The sequence below is a fragment of the Pleurodeles waltl genome, chromosome 3_1 (assembly GCF_031143425.1).
Source record: "Pleurodeles waltl isolate 20211129_DDA chromosome 3_1, aPleWal1.hap1.20221129, whole genome shotgun sequence".
Lineage (NCBI taxonomy): Eukaryota > Metazoa > Chordata > Amphibia > Caudata > Salamandridae > Pleurodeles > Pleurodeles waltl.
In genome coordinates, this window is record NC_090440.1 from 401,431,027 (window position 1) to 401,452,049 (window position 21,023).

At 46.3% G+C, this 21,023-nt stretch overlaps 1 protein-coding gene across 15 annotated transcripts in view; it reads right to left on the reverse strand.

Annotated features, from left to right (window-relative positions):
* PPIP5K1 (diphosphoinositol pentakisphosphate kinase 1) overlaps window positions 1–21,023 on the reverse strand; it is a 1,126,642-nt gene that overhangs the window by 474,565 nt on the left and 631,054 nt on the right. The window lies entirely within an intron of this gene.

The window sequence follows — 21,023 nt, forward strand, 5'->3', positions numbered from 1 at the left end:
ATACGTAAGTTCATGTGGGTTGGTGCTAGTACTGAAGAAAACATTAGTAATTTCTGAATTGCTTCTGCAATGGATTTTAGACTGAGAGTTGCAAGGGGCATTGAGGGACTGTGGATTCTATTTCTTTTGCTGTGTGATGCTAGTTTTTTAAATGATTGTTCATGTGAAATCAACCTCGTATTATAGCTGTTTGGTTGTTGAAGCTTGCCAAGCTCATCGACTTCGTTGGTAATTTTCAAGAACCTTCGTCTTGGGTTCTTGAGCTTCTAACTAATCTTGAAAAGCTCCTTTAAACAACATGATGCAATACAGAAGTGAGACGAGTAATATTTCTTTTCTGCGAATCTATTGATTGTTTTACCAGTCTATACCTGACAGAGCATCTGCACAGAAACTATCCATGTGTGAAGTTTCACCAATAAAATTATTTAAAGAAAGGTAAAAAAGTTTCCGAAACCTACATTATTCTTGTAAAAACAAGCAGGTAAAGTGGCTGGTCAATAAACTCATCTTGCTAACATTTTGGCAACTAGAGGTGTAGTCCCACGAGTGAGAACATGTGCCTCCATGAAACTATAATACTAAGAGCCTTTCAACTTGGCTGCCTAGGAGATATGCCCTCAATACAGTTTGACTGATTTACATTCCAACATATGCAGTAAACGATTATGCTAGGAACTGTTTTTCAAACATTAATATTTATCAAGATTTATTTTTATAGCATTGGTTCCCCCTCCTCTCTGACACGCAATTGTGATGACAATGCCAACTTTACACCAGTGTAAGAGTAATTCTGGAGAAACTCAAGAAACTTACCCTTTTGAAGTGGGGTGCCTTTTTTGTTTGGGTGAGGGTACACTTTTACACAACGCACAAATGTATGCACAGTGACAATCTTGGTAACGCAATTTAATACGGTAGTTATACATATTATTTATTTTGTTGTCGCATGATTTTATCCATATTGTTTTATAACAAGTTTCATACAAGAAAGAACACATTGATCCATCCATGGATGCCTACGTTTTATTTCATTGAGTTTCTATTACACTTAAGTGAGTGCTCCAACCAGAGAGGGGTGTGGTGCAAGTTGAAGGAAAGCTGCCCTCCTCCTGTGCAGTTTGTTATTAGCAGCGGCATGTGTGCGTACTGTGGTACATTATGACAGTACACTTATGTGTTTTGCTGAGTTTGAAGCCGAATAAACCTAGTTGCTACACACGCACTACGAAGTAGTATTCATGGAAGAAATTGTCAGAAAAAATGGTGAAGAACTATAATTTTGTTGATTAACATTGCCTTCACATACTGATTGTGTGAGAAGCAGAAAAGTTAACAACTTTACTCCAGTAATTAAGCTTATCACAATGCATACCAGTGTAGTGAAACTCTCACATCTGCGTATCTAACAGAAGTCGATGGGGATACATTTACATTAAAATATACATGAAAGGGACCCGAATCATATGTATTTATTCTATAATCTAAGGATAACTCTAAGTAACTCTGGATATGCACACAAGTTTCAGCATTGCAACATTTACGGTCAACTTTTGTAACAAAAGTTGGGAACTATATATAGTTTACTACATTTACGTATAATATGCAGGTGTATATAATGTTAATTATAATATAAAGTTGTAAGTTCTTCATTTATAGGTGTTATAATATATAGGTAATGACCAAGCTATTCGAATCCCCACCAAACTTTTTACAAGAAAAAGGAGAACCTCCTGTACCACAGGGACAATGAAAGGAAGAATTTTCCACTTGCATGAAAGCGATTAAAGATAACAAAATATCTAGAGAATGTCACAAGCACATTCTGCTACACTGTCTGGGGTCTGAGAAACAAGTAGCTTTAGGGACTCTCGCCATTCACCATGGATGGCAACACAACAGCAGCAAATATGATGAGGCCCTATTGCGCTTTCATTATCTTTTATTGTTATTGCTAAGAAAATCGAACATGTGGGGAGGTTTGTAGAATTACAAATTGTGTAACCAAAAAAGGAAATTACAGGAAAAATGAGGAATAGATGAACAAGTTACTTACCTTCAGTAACAAATTATCTGGTAGAGACATTCTAGTTGCAGATTCCTTACCTTACAATTTCCTCCAAGTGTCAGTCTGGATCCAAAGATTAGTCTCTAGCAGTACCCCTGCACGCTGTTAAGTGGCATTGGTCGACTCCACATCCATCGTTGGCATCATGTTCGCTGAATATGATGTCACTGGCACACTAACGTCAGTTTCTTTTCATGACTTTCCACACCAGAAGCATGGAGCCATAAATAACACTGACCCTGGTGTGTCAGAACAAGAGCCCTGAAAAGGCAGTCCTTGCCCCTAAAAATCAGTTCGCAGAGCGGGCAGGATATGTACCAGATAATTCATTACTGAAGGTAAGTAACCTGTTCATCTGATAGAGACTTCTAGTTGCAGGTTCCTGCAAGCAATACAGCCCAGGAGGTGGGTTCTGCGAACCATGATCATACTAGAAAGTCCTACAAGACCGAACAGGCAAAGTACCCATCCTTTCGGACCTGACTGTCCAGGCAGTTGTGTTTGGTGAACATATGCAACGACGCCCACGTTGCTGCCTGGCAGATGTCTAGGACTGGAACTCTGCGTGCTAACGCAGTGGTTGCAGCTGTTGTTCTGGTGGAGTGAGCACGAAAAACCCTCAGGGGGTTGCTTCTTAACCAATGTATAGCACATTTCAATGTAGAGAACAACCCATCTGGAGATGGTTATCTTTGCCACTGTCCAACCCTTCTTCACACCGACATAACGCACAAAGTGTTGATCATCCACCCAAAACTCTTTGGTACGAGCGAGATAGAATGCCAAAGCTCTTTTTGGGTTTAAGCAGTGGAGTCTCTCCTCTTCCTTAGATTGATGTGGGGGTGCGTAAAAAGTAGGCATGGTGATGGATTGGCCTACTTGAAAGAGCGGGGCCACTTTGAGAACACCTTAGGATAAAAAGGAAGCCTTGGTACGAAGCACCACCTTGTCAGGATAGATGGAAATGAAAGGTGGCTTTGAGGAAAGGGTCTGCAGCTCACTCACTCTGCGGGCAGAAATGATGGCTACAACGAAGGCTGTCTTTAGAGTAAGAAGCCAAAGTGGACAGTTGTGAAGTGGCTCGAAAGGAGCATACATCAGGAAAGTTCAAATCCCCCTGGGGCATTACGAATGGAGGAGGAGGAAACATATGGGTAAGACCCTTCAGGAATCTACCAACAATAGGAGATTTAAACAAAGAGGGTTGGTCAGGTAATCTCAGGAAAGCAGAGATGGCAGACAAGTAACCCTTGAGGGTGCCAAAAGCAGAGCTAGAGAAACAACAAACAAAATGACCTCTGGTAGAAGGGCAGAGAGGGGATCAACAGACTTCTCTGTACACCATGCCACAAATTTATTCCAACAACAGATGTATACCATTTCGGTGGAGGGATGCCTGGTTGCCAAGCTACCGTTACAGATTTCAGGTGGAAGGTCAAAACTGCTGCCGCTCAATCTCCACGCAAGAAATCCGAGACTGGACAGGTTTTGGTGGAGAACAGTCCCATGCTGCTGTGACAGAAGATTCTCCCGAAGGGGCAGTCTGATTGGAGGATCCATGGCCTTGCTCAAAACCTCGGGATACCAGACTCATCGTGCCTAATCCAGAGCCACGGGAATAACTTGGGCCCAGTTGTTCTTGATCTTCTTAAGAACTCTGGGCAGAAGTGGTACTGGCAGAAAGGAGGCCTGAGCTCCACTTGAGATGAGAAGCGTCGCCAAACGAGTGTCGCACTTGAAACTCCAACGTGCCAAACAGCTGACATTGCACGTTCTCTGTGAGGCGAACAGATCTAACCAATGCTCTCCACACTGCTGAAAAAGACCTTGTGCCACCTCTGGATCAAGATGCCATTGATGATTGACCAGGCATTGACCGCTGAGTTTGTCCGCTCTGGCGTTCAGAGAGCATGCTAGATGTTGAATCACCAGGGATATGCCCTGATGTTCCAGCCATGTCCAGAGTTGCAGAGCCTCCTGACAAAGGGTCCACAACCCCACCCTGTTCTGCTTGTTGCAGTGCCACATGGCGGTGGTGTTGTCCGTGAACACCTGCACCACTTTCCCTTTTAGATAGAGAAGGAATGCTTTCAATGTTAGCCTGATCGCCCTGAGCTCCAAAAGACTCATATGGAGCCCGGACTCCGCCGGAGACCAGACACTTCTGATCTCCGTCTCTCCCATGTGGCTGCCTCATCCCAGATTGACGTTATCTGTCACTACAGTTAGATCTGGTTGGGGGAATGGAGTCAGATCTTATCCAATCAAGGTTCAAAAGCCACTACTGCAGATCTTGCGCAGTTTCCTCTGAGATCTGAACTATGTCGGAGAGATTCCTCTGATGCTGCGCCCACTGGAACTTTAGGTCCCACTGCAGAGCCTGCATATGTCATCTGGCATGGGTCACCAGCAGGATGCAGTAGGTCATGAGGCAGAGCAGCCTCAGAGTCATTCTCAACGAAATCCAGGATAGTGACTGAAACGTTGGTATCATAACCTGAATATCCTAGACTCGCCGCTCAGGAGGATTGCCCCAAAACTGCACTGGGTCCAAAACAGCTTCAATGAAAGGGAGCATCTGAGAGGGAGTCAGGTGTGACTTTGGCACATTTATAGGGCCCCCATGAATGCAGGAGGTCTGCCGTAATCTGGAGGTGGGAGACGACAGCCTGGGGCTAGCCCACCTTCAACAGCCAGTCGTCAAGGTAGGGGAAACCCCTAACCTGCGCAGATGAGCTGCGATCACCGCCGTCACTTTGGTGAACACCTAAGGGGTGCTGGTAAGGCCAAAGGGGAGCACGGTAAACTGAAAATGCTCATGGCCTACTGTGAACAGCAAGTAACATCTGTGGGCAGGCAGGAAGGGAACACGCATCCTGTAGGTCCAACGCTACCATTCACTCTCCTGGGTCCAGGGCAGATAGGACCTGAGCGAAGGTGAGTATTTTGAACTTCTCCTTTTTGAGGAAGAGATTGAGGGACTGGAGGTCTAGGATAGGGCATAGGCCCTTGTCCTTTTTGGGCACCAGAAAGTAGCAGGAATAACAACCACAACCTACTTCTCGCACAGGGTCCCTCTCTATGGTTCCCTTGGCCTAGAGAGCTGTAACCTCCTCACAGAGAAGTGCCAGATGATCCTCTGTGATCCGATCATAGGATGGAGGCATGAATAGAGGGGTAGTTTGGAAGGGGATGGAGCAGCCCCTTCACACTATTTGCAAAACTCACCTGTCTGACGTAATAAATTCCCAGCAGGGCAGGTGATGGCGGACCCTGCCTCCAACTGGTCCCAGATGGGGAAGCGTCAGACTAGGAAGGTTTAGAGGCTGAGGTGGAAGGGTGGTGTACTGGGCCAACCGCTGGCCCCCAAATCCATGAGGACATTGGATCCCACGTCCCTGTCCATGCAGAGGCTGGGCAGCATGCACTGCATGGTGGCTGGAGGTAAAGGTACCTGGTTCCCCTTCCGTAGCCACAAAAGGGACGAAAAGGAGACAGAGGGGGGCGAGCCGTAACCCGCAACTCCTAAAGGTGCTCAAGCGTTAAATCTACTTTGTCTCCAAAGAAACGGCTGCCATTAAAGGACATGTCCATAAGCACAGCTTGGATATCCCTCCTGTAAAGAAATGGCTCCCTGTTGCAGTTACCCCCCACTTTTTGCCTGATACCGATGCTGACTTGACTGAAGTGTGCTGGGACCCTGCTAATCAGGCCCCAGCACCAGTGTTCTTTCACCTAAAATGTACCGTTGTCTCCACAATTGGCACAACCCTGGCACCCAGGTAAGTCCCTTGTAACTTGTACCCCTGGTACCAAGGGCCCTGATGCCAGGGAAGGTCTCTAAGGGCTGCAGCATGTCTTATGCCACCCTGGAGACCCCTCACTCAGCACAGACACACTGCTTGCCAGCTTGTGTGTGCTGTTGGGAGAAAATGACTAAGTCGACATGGCACTCCCCTCAGGGTGGCATGCTAACCTCACACTGCCTATGGCATAGGTAAGTCACCCCTCTTACAGGCCTTACAGCCCTAAGGCAGGGTGCACTATACCACAGGTGAGGGCATAGGTGCATGAGCACTATGCCCCTACAGTGTCTAAGCAAAACAGACATTGTAAGTGCAGGGTAGCCATAAGAGTATATGGTCTGGGAGTCTGTCAAAAACAAACTCCACAGCTCCATAATAGCTACACTGAATACTGGGAAGTTTGGTAGCAAACTTCTCAGAATAATAAACCCACACTGATGCCAGTGTTGGATTTATTAAAAAAATGCACACAGAAGGCATCCTAGAGATGCCCCCTGTATTTTACCCAATTGTTCAGTCAGGACTGACTGGTCTGTGCCAGCCTGCTGCTCAGAGACGAGTTTCTGACCCCATGTGGTGAGGGCCTTTGTGCTCTCTGAGGACAGAAACAAAAGCCTGCTCTGGGTGGAGGTGCTTCACACCTCCCCCCTGCAGGAACTGTAACACCTAGCAGTGATCTTCAAAGGCTCAGGCTTCGTGTTACAATGCCCTAGGGCACTCCAGCTAGTGGAGATGCCTGCCCCCTGGACACAGTCCCCACTTTTGGCGGCAAGTCCAGGAGAGATAATGAGAAAAAGAAGGAGGAGTCACTGGCCAGTCAGGACAGCCCCTAAGGTGTTCTGAGCTGAGGTGACTCTGACTTTTAGAAATCCTCCATCTTGCAGATGGAGGATTCCCCCAATAGGAATAGGGATGTGCCCCCCTCCCCTCAGGGAGGAGGCACAAAGAGGGTGTAGCCACCCTCAAGGACAGTAGCCATTGGCTACTGCCCTCCCAGACCTAAACACACCCCTAAATCGAGTATTTAGGGGCTCCCAGAACCAAGCAAGATAGATTCCTGCAACCTGAGAAGAAGAGGACTGCTAAGCTGAAAAACCCTGCAGAGAAGACGGAGACACCAATTGCTTTGGCCCCAGCTCTACCGGCCTGTCTCCCCCCTTCTAAAGACACTGCTCCAGCGACGCTTTCCCCAGGGACTAGCGACCTCTGAATCCCCAGAGGACTGCCCTGCTCTAGAAGGACCAAGAACTCCCGAGGACAGCGGCCCTGTTCACCAAAGACTGCAACTTTGAAACAAAGCAGCAACTTTGAAACAACTTGCGTTTCCCGCCGGAAGCGTGAGACTTGACACTCTGCACAAGACGCCGCCGGCTCGACTTGTGGAGAACAACCACTTCAGGGAGGACTCCCCGGCGACTGCGAGACCGTGAGTAGCCAGAGTTGCCCCCCCTGAGCCCCCACAGCGATGCCTGCAGAGGGAATCCCGAGGCTCCCCCTGACCGCGACTGCCTGCTTCTCAGATCCCGACGTCTGGTAAAGACTCTGCACCCGCAGCCCCCAGGACCTGAAGGATCAGAACTCCAGTGCAGGAGTGACCCCCAGGAGGCCCTCTCCCTTGCCCAGGTGGTGGCTACCCCGAGGAGCCCCCCCCCTTGCCTGCATCGCTGAAGAGACCCCTTGGTCTCCCATTGCTTTCTACTACAAACCCGACGCTTGTTTGCACACTGCACCTGGCCGCCCCCGTGCTGCTAAGGGTGTACTTTCTGTGTGGACTTGTGCCCCCCCCCCCCCCGGTGCCCTACAAAACCCCCCAGGTCTGCCCTCCGAAGACGCGGGTACTTACCTGCTGGCAGACTGGAACCGGGGCACCCCCTTCTCCATTGAAGCCTATGCGTTTTGGGCACCACTTTGGCCTCTGCACCTGACCGGCCCTGAGCTGCTGGTGTGGTAACTTTGGGGTTGCTCTGAACCCCCAACGGTGGGTTACCTTGGACCCAAACTTGAACACTGTAGGTGGTTTACTTACCTGCAAAAACTAACAAACTCTTACTCCGCCAAGGAACTGTTGAAAATTGCACTGTCTCTAGTTTTAAAATAGCTATATGTGATTTATGTGAAAACTGTATATGCTATTTTGCTAATTCAAAGTTCCTAAAGTACCTACCTGCAATACCTTTCATTTTAAGTATTACATGTAAATCTTGAATCTGTGGTTCTTAAAATAAACTAAGAAAATATATTTTTCTATACAAAAACCTATTGGCCTGGAATTGTCTTTGAGTGTGTGTTCCTCATGTATTGCTTGTGTGTGTACAACAAATGCTTAACACTACTCCTTTGATAAGCCTACTGCTCAACCACACTACCACAAAACAGAGCATTAGTATTATCTCTTTTTGCCACTATCTTACCTCTAAGGGGGAACCCTTGGACTCTGTGCATACTATTCCTTACTTTGAAATAGTGCATACAGAGCCAACTTCCTACACCTCCGAAAAGCCAGATGTCCTCAAAAAAGTGTGGCGCCTCAAGGCCACTGTTGATGCAACCGATCTACCCAGTGAGTCGGCCGTATCTAGTCCACATCGTATTGTGAACTTAGCTGCATTTCTCCCATCAGCAACAGCTTGAGAGAGAATGGCCCGGACCTCCTCAGGGACCTGTGGTAGCACCGGCGCAACCATGTTCCATAAAGTATGGGAGTAACGGTCCAAAAGGCATGCGGTGTTCAAGGATCGCAATGCTAAAATGGAGGAAGAAAACATTTTTTCCCAAGCTGATCCAGTCTTTTCTATTCCCTATCTGGGGGTGTGGAAGGGAATGCACATGGGGGTGTAGAGGCCTGGATAACCAAGCTCTCAGGGGTGGGGTGTTAGGTCAGGAATACTGGGTCATTAGGTGAAGGCCTATGGCGGAAGGTGATTGCCCTACTAACAGGAACTCCTGTGCTGGGTTTGGACCAAGTCCCCAGCAGGACTTCAGTGTGTGTCTCATTGAAGGGCAAGAGGAGCTCTGAAGAGACCCCAGGTTGAAGCACCTCAGTCAGGAGGTTGGTCCTGGTGGCCACAGAAGGCAGCTTGAGAGCCGGGACCACAGCAGATCTCCTCACCACCAATGAATACAATGCTCTCTACTCTGTAGCTACTGCTGGGGAAGAAAGCATGCCAGAGTCTGGGGAAGTGTCAAAATCAATGGCTTCACCCAGTTCCTGAGGCCAGTCCATGGGTTCATCAAACTGGTATTCTAAAGGGTCCAGCGACCACTCCATACTTCCACCATACCCATAAGAATAAGGGTTAGGATCCAACCTAGGTCCCCGTCAAAGTCAGAACCGGCGTCGAGCCAAGTTGGTCCCACTCCGTGTTAGCAATAAGTGTGGGATCGACACCCATCATGGGCCCGGGTGGCGTTGGGAGTGTCAATGTCTGCACCATCGTCGGGGAAAGTCATGGTAGCACGATCAATGCTAGTGCAGATCTGGAAATGGATCCCTTGTTGTCCTCCAGAGCAGAGGCTGAAGCCACCGGCAAGGAACCCGAGGGGGCTCCTTTTGACCCCATGGGGCCTCAAGGCTCTCCAGCATGGTCTGTCTGCCCAAAAAATGAAGCGCATGGCTCACAGAACTCACCGAGTTGTGCAGGGGTGGCTTCGTCTCCTGGAAACTCAGGGAGGTGCAGAGCCAACCCAGAAGTAGGCTCCAAGGACGGAGGCCTAGAGCGACGCCGCTCCTTTTCCCACATTGTGTCACCCGACCGATGGGGTGAAGTCGAAGAACATTTGCTCTTCTTTGACTTCATCTTATGCTTACCCGAGTGTCCCGAAGATTTTGAATGGGATGATGATGAGTGTGGGCTGCAACAATCTTAAGGGACCACTCTCTCAAAGCCTTTATGTTCTTGGCCTGACACTGGGAGCCCAGCTTTGGGTCACAAACATCATCCGATGATAGGAGTCGCAGAGCTTCAAGCCCTTCTTTCGTGACCACATCTTGACATATCAGAATGTCAAAAAATCTTCAACAAAAGTAAAAAAAGCCAGTCAAAAAGTGACTGTGGGATTAGCTCTTCTTCAGATTAATGCGTAGGCTGGTGCAGAAAGAAAAGAACTGACGTCAGTGGGCCAGGGTGGTGCCTGTATATGACCTGGGACATCATATCCGGCGAACACAGCACCAACGATGGATGTGGAGTTGACTGACGTCACCTAACGACACATCCCTTCCAGGCTGCCATGCCCACAAACCACGACCGTGGCATAGGTGAGTCACCCCTCTAACAAGCCTTACAGCCCTAAGGAAGGGTGCACTATACCACAGGTGAGGGCATAGCTATATGAGCAATATACCCCTACATTGTCTACGTCCATTCCTAGACATTGTAAGTGCAGTGTGGCCACATTAAGTGCAAGGGCTGGAAGTCTGTCATCGAGAACTCAACAGCTCCATGATGGCTTCACTGAAGGCTGGGAAGTTTGGTATCAAACGTCTCAGCACAATAAACCCACACTGATGCCAGTGCTAGATTTATTGTACACTGCACACAGAGGGCATCTTAGAGATGCCCCCTGTATTTCACCCAACTCTTTAGTGCAGGACTGACCAGTCTGTGCCAGCCTGCCACTAACAGACAGGATTCTGATCCCATGGGGTGACAGCTTTTGTGCTCTCTGGGGTCAGAAACAAAGCCTGCTCTGGGTAGAGGTGCTTCACACCTTCCCAGTGCAGGAACTGTAACACTTGGCGGAGAGACTCAAAGGATCATGACCCCTGTTACAGTGCCCCAGGGCACTCAAGCTAGTGGAGATGCCCGCCCTCCAGGCCCCACTTTTGCCAGTAGGTCCAGGGGGAAACCTAGGTAAAACAAGGAGGAGTGACCACTCTAGCTAGGACCACACTAAGGTGTCTAGAGCTGAAGTGAGCCCCTCCTTGTAAAATCCTCCACCTTGGTTTGGAGGACAGCGACCAATATGGATAGGAATGTGCCTCTTTCCCCAAAGGGAGTGACCACAGGAAGGGTGTAGCCACCCTCAGGGACAGTAGCAGTTGGCTATTGTCCTCTGACCCTTGTAACACACCGAAATCTAGTAATTAGGGGCACCACTGAAACTTACTCACCAGATTCCAGGCAAGCTCAAGAAGAAAGAAGAAGGACTGCCAAGGCGACCCCAGCAGTGAAAACTCCAGACGAAAACTGACTGCAGCTTCAAAGACCTCTGCTCCTACAAGGTGACGTATCCTGCAGGATCAGTGACCTCTTCAAACCCCCCATAAGACTGCCTGCCCAGCAGAGGACAGCAGCCCTGTGCAGAAGAAATCCTCCAAAAGGACTCCAGAACTGCCCCAGATCTGCAAGCCCTGCCCACTCTGCACCCGACATCCACAGCACAAGTCCAGGTGGCCCACCAGTCCAGAAAAGGTCCTCAGACGATTCTGACCTCGAGTCCACCCTGGGTTGACCCCACCTGGCCAACACAATGATGTCTGCAGCCTGAATCCAGAAGACCCCCTGACTGCAACCGGATCTAATGAAGAAACCCAATGCCCAAGGAGATCCCTGGACCCACAGCCCCCTGGTCTTTAAGAATCTGACTGATGGTCCAGTTTAGTCCAGCGGGTGCCTCCCTTACCTGTCCAGCCTTTGGTTTCACGGAACCGACCCCCTAAACCCAGCCTGCAGCATCTTTTGTAACCCCGGGGTTCCCCTATTGAAAAGCATTGAGCACCCAGCTCGGTGTTTGCACTTTGCACCCGGCCGCCCCTGTGCCACCGAGGGTGTGTTTGGTGTGAATCTGTGGCCCCCCGGTGCTGACCTAAACCCTCCAGGCCTGAGAGAGAGAGAGAGAGAGAGAGAGAGAGAGAGAGAGAGAGAGAGAGAAAACCGTCCCTTGGGAAAATGTGCTGAACGTGCAAATCAGAATGTACAGGAAACAGTCACCTCTTAGTGTCTTCTCAGTGATAGGTTTCTACCCCTGGGTGCTCTTTAATTCTTTCTTTGTAGTGCTCTTAGAATTCCAAATGTCTACTCTTTCCCCTATGTGGTTACTGTTTCTTCTTGTCCTTCTTTCACTTTATTAACATCCCTTTCTTCCCCCTCTCCCTCCAAAGTCCCCCTCCCCTTGTATTTTCTCTCCCCTCCCCCCTCCCCCCTCATGGTTTCACTTTCCCCTTTAGCCAGAGGTTGTCCTTTATAAAGGACCATACCTGGGTCAGCCACGTCCCTCCTGGGACGTGGCGGAGTTCTCGTCCTTCGGGTCTTCTCTGGACCTCAAACCGGCCTTGGTCGCTAGCTTCCCGGGTTTCTCCGATGTTCCGTCTTCTTCCTGGGTCCTCCGGTCGTTCGTCTCCTGTTCTTGCTCCTCTGTCGGCGTTTTCCTCTTTCTCTACGCCTCGCGCGCGAAGTTCGTTCACACTTTCTATTCCTTCGGGAACCCGGATATCCGGGTTCCTTGTGTGGTGTTGTCATGACGCCCGGGCGGGGCGGCGTCTATGAAGGAGAATCAGGACACCTTTCCCGATTCTGTACCGCCAGTAGCCAGAATATCCGTCAGCCGGCTACACCCAGGTACATACCTGCAATCTGGTTTTTACCGATCACCCCCAGTCCTCATAGGATTCTATTGAAAACCCGAAGTCAAATTTGACCTCTGCACCCAGCTGGCCCTGTGTTGTTGGTGGTGCGCTTTTGGGGTCAGCCTAAACTTTGACCTGTGGACATCCTAACTCCCGGAGACAGAATTCGAAGTCATGTACTTACCTGTTAACAGTGCTAACACTTCCACCCTCCACCCCAGGACTCCACTGACTCCTATGAAAAATTACATTGTGTCAAGTCTTGAAAAGGAAAAGTGTTACTCACTGTAAACTGCTTCATCTGCAAAAACCAAACAAAGTACATTTGTTACATATGCTTGATACATAACTGTACTTACCTGAAACAAACACCTTCTGGTTTTTTAAATAAAGTAATGAAATATATTTTTGCTATAAAAAACAAATACCCTGGAGTTAGTTATTGAGTGTGTGCCTCATTTCTTGACTGTGTGCATATAACAAATGCTTTGCACTACCCTCTGATAAGCCTAACTGCTTGACCACACTACCACAAAAGAGAGCATTAGAACTATCTACATTACCCTCTGTTAAGCCTCTGGGAAACCCCTGGACTTTGTGCACACCATACCCCCTTCTGGTATGGTATATACAGAGCCTTCCTACACATAGGTGTAGTGTCAGTCCTTCAGCAAGGACAATTGGCTGTGATGAATAGCATTAAAAAATGCCTTTGGGCATGATTACTATGTTAGGCAAAACATTTACCATGATGGTGGATTCAGGGTCACCTTTGACAATTGTTACTTGAGAATGTCTTCAAGAACAGTAAATGATTGTTAATGGAGGAAAATTTGGATGCAGTGGAAATTGTCACAGAATCTTTGGATGTTTGAGTTTTGCTGGAGTTGATTAAACCCATTCAATGATCAGGATCGCCTGGAGCCGTCCTCAGCACCAGTGAATCTGTACTGAGAACAGTCCAAGCCGTCCTAGCACCCACCCACAGGGAAAGCGCTAGCTTTCCCCCTCCATGGGCCTACCCTCTACATGCCCTCACCACAGATGGCAGCAGAACCGCTTCCGCTGATATTCCTGCCCCTGCCGAATTGATGATGTTGGCACGCACCAATGTCAGACCAGTCTGGAGGCAATGGAAGCCATTTGACCCTGAATCCACCACCATGCTAAGAAGGTGGTTCATTTTCCTCCTGGGAGGGGTTGAGGAGTGCAGAGGGCACTATTTGTTGTAGATATTTTGTGTAGAGGAGCAGCCCCTTTGGGCAAGGGCCACTCTCAATATTATGGGCATTGTTTTGTCCTTTTCTGTCCCCCCCACGCCAGGAGCAGATTGGCCATATTTTTAGGTCCATCTGCCCCCAAGATTGGGCAGAAAGCCACTAGATACCAGGGATTGTATTTAGTTTATTTAGGTATATGTTAGGGAGCAGTCCCTTGGACAAGGGTTGCTCACCATTATGGGGGGCAATATTTTTACCATTGTCTGCCCCTCCCCCTGGCAGATTGGCCATATTCTTATTCTTAGGCCAAAAGCCACTAGACACCAGGGATTTTATTTATTTATATGTTGAGGAGTGGCCCCTTGGGCAAGGGCACTCCCCATCATGGGGGCAATATTTTGGCTGCTTTCTGACCCTCCCCCTTTGGACAGATCAGCCATATTTTTATGTTCATCTGCCCTCAAGGAGGGCAGAAAACCACTAGACACCAGGAAAAGTTTATGTGGGTGTGTGTGAACTGGAGTTCGGCTGATGGTCTGTGTATGCTGGCATTTGACAGGTTGTGTACTGCTGTTTAGCTAGCAGTTTGTGCAGACTTGCGTTTGGCTGATGGTGTGTTTAAACTTGGGATTTAGCTGGAGATTTATGTGTGGACTGGCTTCTGGCTGGCAATGTGTGTGGCTGGCATTTGGATGGTAGTGATGGTGTGTGTGAAGTGATGTTTGGCTGACGTTTGAGATGCTTATCTGCCCTGAGGGTCAGACTTCATAGTTTTTATAATGTTAATTGTTTTATTTCTTATCATTTGCATTTGTGATCATGTTTTCTTTTACTTTTTATTCTACTGCAAAGCTTTATTTCCTAGGTGGTGACTCCTGCTTGCAGTTTGGTTGCATGTGTTTGGTAAGAAAAAGTTTTTTGTACTGTTCAAACGAGTATCATTCCCCTGCATGAATGCTTTGTTTTTAAGCAGTGTAGTTACTGCAGCATAGTTCTGTTTTATTGTGTGTCAACTTCTCTTTGCATTTGTGCAAGATGCATATTGTGTCATCTTGTGCAGAATTTTCTTTTGTTTTTTCTTTCTAGGGGCAACATTATTGGTGTTTGCTGTGTCTGTGTAGAATAGGTGCAGATCATCCTCAGTCTAGCTGTCTCTGGCAAGTGAGTGGTATACGTTTTGAGTATATAGACTGATTGACTTTTCCTTCCAGATTACTATATGCTAGTAGTTTTACTTTCTGTTTGATAAAGCCACAGTTTGTTTATTGCATATTTGACACTTTGTTGGCTATTGTTGACTTATTTGTTGTGTTAATTATGTTAGTAAGGATTATGGCTAGCTGCAGGATTACCGCTCAGTAGATTGTTACCTTGCTTTCTGAATATTTCTCTGACCATGGTTCTGAGACTGATTCTGCACCAGAGACAGAGAAGGAAGTCTAACATTCTGGAAGTGAATTTGCTGTCTGAGAGAAATGATCTGATGAAGCAATTCTCTGTGTGTCGGAAGTGCCTCTTTTAGAGGAGAACACTGATATGCTGATAGTGCGGCATTAAACATCTGGATTGCAGACTGGGGCTGAAAGGTTTCCCATTCAAAGTGCTGAACCCTGGGTTGCCCCAAACATGATTCAGCCTGTGTTGCCTGATTTTACTGGTGACGCAGGGTGTAGAGTTAATACTGGAAACTTTATACCTATAAATTCCTTTCAGCTGTTTATGAATAATATAGTTTTGGATGAGATTGTTGATCAGGCTAATTTGTATGCTTAACAGTATTTGAGGGACAACAGTGCCAGATGTAAGCCCAACGCTAGAGCTAGCCGGTGGACTCCCACAAATCTGGATGAGCTGAAGAAGTGCTTGGGTATAACTTTTTTGAAGAGCTTAATAAGGAAGCCCTTGCTGTCTTCGCATTGGTCTACTAGTCCCTTGATGGCAACGGGTATATTTCCTGCAACCATTAGTCGTGATCGGTATTTGCTTCGGCAGCTGCATTTCATTGATAATGCTTCAGCATTGCCACAAGATCACCCCGATTGTGTCAGTCTCTTCAAGATTGAGCATGTCCTTGATCATTTTTCAGAGATCTATGTTCCAGGGAAAGAAATATCTCCGGATGAATCTTTGGGCTTGTTCAAGGGCCATTTGATTTTTAGGCAGTACATTCTACATTCCTAGCAAGAGGGCACGTAATGGAATTAAGATGTATATGCTGTCTGAGAGTAGGACTGGATATGTCTATTATTTCAGGGTGTACACTGGTAGCGATTGTTCCCTTGATCCCCCCGGTTGTCCGTCCAATTTGCGTGGGGGCTTGGTAGAGGACTTTTTAACAAAGGTCACGATTTATACCTAGGTAACATCTACACTGGTGTGCAATTGTTCAAGGAATTGTTCAAAGTGGACACTGTTACATGTGGCATAATCTGCCAAAACGTAAAGGTTACCCTGAAGAGCTTGTATGTAAAAACTTTCATGGGGGACAGTGTAGTGCCTTGCTTAGTGATGAACTTATAGCTGTGACATTTTCAGACAGGGGAGATGTCCACATGCTGCCAACCATTCATGATAAAAGTACTCTATCTGTGACTGTTTGGGGTCAGGTTGCTGATGCGCACAAACCTGTGCTCATTTCAGATTACAATAAGCAGATGGGTAGTGCAGATAGAGTAGACCAGGGGTGGAAGCCTTGCACTGCTGTTCGTAAGGCTTACATTTAGAATAAGAAAATGGCTATCCATTTGTTTCATTTAGCAACCTTCAATGCTTTTGATGTATTCAAAGATTGTTCTCCAGATTTAAAGATGTTTTTTGTTCAGTTTCAGCAGCCTGTGATAGGCAGCCTTGTTATAGCGGAGCAGGCAAGTGTTCTTAGAGTTGGAGTGGTGGAGGGTGTGGCTAGATTAAAAAATCACCACTTTCCTGATTACTGTCCTACCACGCCCAAAAAAATAACTTTCCCTGTATGAGATATAGAGTCTGTGTCTAAAGGGGCGTGAGGAAGGAGAGTCGTATGTTCTGCCCCGAGAGTCCTTTTAATACTGGGCTATGTGTACCCGCATGATTTAAATTGTACCACATGCAACTGAATTATTGGGAGCAGCCGTGAGAGTAAAAGTGTTCTGACTAGTCTGTATGGATTTATATATTTTTGTTTCATAGTTGACAGTAGTTTGAGGTATTTAGTTAGACCTGCTGTGTTTGTAATCATCCTTGATCCTTGGTTTTTCATCTCCTTTAAATTGGCTTGTGTTTTGTTTTGTTTAAAAAAATGTGATGGCAGTGTGTGTGGACTGGGACTTTGTTAGCAGTGTGCGTGGACTGGTGCATGGCTGGAGAGGTGTGTGGACTGGTGGTTGGCTGGCAGTGTGTGTGGGCTGGCGCCTGCGGGCAGTGTGTATGGACTGGTGTTGGGCTAGCAGTGTGCATGGACTGGCACTTGGCTGATTGTTTGCGTGGACCTGCGCATGGCTGGCGGTGTGCATGGACTGGTGCTTGGCTTGTGGTGTGCGTGGATGGCGCTTGGCTAGTAGTGTGCGTGGATGGCGCTTGGTTGGCAGTGTGTGAGGACTTGCACTTGGCTTGCGGTGTGCGTGGGCTGGCGAATGGCAGGTGATGTGCACGACTGGCTCTTGGCTGGCGGTGTGCATGGACTGGGTCTTGGCTGGTGGTGTGCGTGGACTGATGCTTGGCTTGTGGTGTGTGTGTGCTAGCATTTGGCTGGCAGTGTGTGAGTAGTGACTTGCTGCTGGTCACTACACAGACATTGCCAGCCAAATGGCAGCCCGCACACTCCATCAGCCACCAGCCAGTGTGATTGCTGTGTCAGTCATGTGTAAGAGTATGAAAGTGATAGGCCTTTGAATGGCTCTGTCTGTTGATGTGAGAGTTGTAATGTGCTGGGCCCACAGCTGGTGGAGTGAATAGTTTTGTGTGTGTCACACACAAAAGGTGTGTGAATGGCCTGTAAAGTGTTTGATGCTTTGTGGCAGCTTTACAGCTCACGAGCTGAGTCACTGGTTCAGTTTTTTGAACTTTCAGTTATTAACTGTGTATTTTATTTTTGTGAAGTCTCTTGTTAATAAAATTTACATTTTGAACCTACAACCAATTTGTGTGTGTACTAGAGAAATAGGTGGTTGTGCATTAATATTAGTCTTTTCTGTCTTTCCCTGGCAGGGTGTAAATTGCCTCTAGGAATTTAGGGAAAATCTACCAACTCTAGATAGTTTTGTACACTAGACATCCAGGAAAGTATAGAATGGCGTGGCTCTTGTGGATCCCATCAAGTTTTCTTACCCACAATGCCCTGCCAACCTCAAAATTCGACTAAAATCACACATTTTCCTTGACATTTTGTACCATATTCTTCCAGATTTAAAAGGAAACAACAAAATTCCTACCACCCAGCGTTTCCCCACTTGCCCAAATAAAAATGCTGCTCCACTTGCGTGGTTGAACCTAGTGCCCGTGATAGGAACTGATTAAGCTAACATTAATGGGAGTCCTCACAAAAGGACCCTCATTGACCTTGGTTTGATGTGTTTTGTTGCGTGCACTAAGCGCAGTCACACAAATAAGGTACAATTTTCATCTGAAGACTTGGGGAAATGCTGGGTGGAAGGAAGTTTGTGGATCCCTGCAGCTTCCAGAATTTTCCATCACAGAAATGTATGGAAAAAATGTTTTTAATTAAAGTTTGAGGTTTGCAAGGGATTCTGGGTAAAACAACCAGGTGAGAGCCACACAAATCACCCCTTCCTGGATTTCCTAGGTGTTTAGTCTTCAAAAATGTACATGTTTGCTAGGTTTCACTGGGTGCTGGCTGAGCCAGTGCCCAAAATTCACACCGTGGCACACTGCAAAAACAAGCATTTGCAATGTAATGGGTCTTGTGTTTGCTCGAGTTAGAGCTATTAGCTTTGTAAATTCCATCTGGACTTTTCTTGCTACTTAAATAGAAAATGAAAAGTAAAACAGTTCACATAAGCGAGCCAATTCAAAGTGCCATGGCCGCAATGAGCGAGAAGGAGGGACACAAAAATAAAAAGAAGTTTGCTCGCAGTCCAACAAATAGGCAATGGTGCAATTATCCATTTGAGAGGGGCAGTCTGCAAGGCGGTAACAAAACCGCTCCAAGGAGGAACAAATGTAAAGCATTTACAAATGATAACGAAGGATTTTTTAAAGCAATTGCGCATTCGACATAAAAAGGGTCAGTTTTCAGTGGAAAAATGTGATGTGTCCAAGTTGCGTTTTGGGCTGTTTCCTGTCGTGAGCATTAGGCCTATTCACACAAGTGAGGTACCATTTTTATCAGGAGACTTAGGGAAATACAGAATAGTAGAACAAGTATTATTACCAATTGTATTTCTCTGGATTTGCGCCATCCAAATGTAAGACAGTGTGTAAGAAATAAGTCATTTTGAGAAATGCTCTCTCATTCACATGCTAGTATGGGAACCCGCAGACTCAGATGTGCAAATAACCACTGCATTTAAACTCCATATCTTGTGCCCATTTTGGAAATACATAGGTTTCCTTGATACCTATTTTTTACTATTTATGTTTACCACACGAGTTGCTGAATACCCAGTCCTGAAAGGTGCAGCTCAGTTATTGACTTGGGGTACCTCAAGTACCTGGAAAAACCACAAACCCTATATATCACCGCAAGCAGAAGGGTCTAGCAGATGTAATGGTTCATGGCTTCTGTAAATTGTCATCGTGATGAGACGTTACAAAACAAAAACTCTGACACAAATGCCCGTATTGTCCAACTAATTTTCAATATAATTTTTATTTCAACACTTAATTTCTTTGGGAAAACCTTGAAGGATCTACACAAATTACCCCCTGATGAATGTAGCATTCAGAAACGTATATCTTCCGGGGTTGGTGGGGGGGGAGGGTCCACCATGGGTTTCACACCCATTTCCCCCATAAACTGGAAGGAAGTTGAATGCACAAAAAATATTTAAAATGGGCTATCTCCTGTAAAATGCCAAAAATGTGTTAAAAAAAATAGTTTTCTGAATCTGAATCAAGTCTACCTGTTCCTTCTAGCTGGGGAGATGGTGATTTCAGCACTTAAAATCTTCTTTTGATGCAATTTGCAGAAAAAAACAGAAACTTTCTTCTACTGCACTTTTTCCCCATTTCCCCCCAAAAACCAAAATGTAGTTATATTATACCTAATTTATTAGTCCCCTCCGGGAGAATCCACAAACCCTGGGTACCTTTAGAATCCTCAGGATGGTGAAAAAAAGGAAGTACATTTTGTGTGGATAGCTTATGTGGACAAAAAGGTACATAGGCATAAGCACAAACTACCTCAGACAAAAAAGGCTTAGCACTGAGGAGGCAAAGGCTTAGTAGTAATGTTTTGAAGACAATACAGCAGAGCTATATGTTGCCAGCAACAGAGTAAATGTTTTAGGCTGGTGAGACCAGTGGGAACCTGATATTGTGTTGAATGCAAGAGGAAAGAAACAAGTTCTGATGGTGAAAGGATCTGGATGTTGAGAAAGGGTTGCCAAGCATTTCCCTGAAGTTGGGGAAATTGATCTTAAGGTTTAATGCATCAATGAAACTCAAAAAAGGAGCACAACCAGTGAAGCAAAAACAGAGGAGTGATCCCATAAACAAAAAAAGAGTTGGGAGGAATTCTTGAAGGCATTGTCAAATACAACATTATTGAGGAGGTTGAGTCCTCTGACTGGGTATCTCGTATAACCTTAGCCTGTAAATCTGATCTTAAATTGAGGTTATGTGTAGACCTACATGCTTTGAATGCTAAAATGTTAGTTGACTATCATTCATTGGCCAACATCAACAGAATAATTACTAATCTGGGAGGTGCAGATGTATTTTCCAAACTTAACCTCCGTTTACCAATACCATCAACTTTTGTTAACTCAGGACTCTCGCCATCTAACAGCTTTTCACATTCAACAAGGTCTGTTCTGGTTTATAGGAATGCTGTTTGGTTTAGTATATGCTTCTTCAGTGTGAAATATATCACATATTTAAAGACATGGAAACGTTTGTTAAATGTTTTCAAAACGATAAATGGATTATTTTTTTTAAATTAATCCAGCACATGAAGCATATGGAACGGGTGTGTACTATGCTCTAAGAAACAGACCACACCTTAGAGAGACAAAATACAAACTGTTTTGTGAGAAGACAGACTATTTAGGTCACACCATTTCTGGAGATGGTATTGTTACCAAAGAGGCTCTAGTGGAAGTATAAAAGTTACTTTCGTTCTCTGGTTTATTTGACCTTACAACAATTTTGTTTGTAAATTTTGCTAAGAAGATGGAATCTTTGAGAATGTCAGTTCATATGTGTGC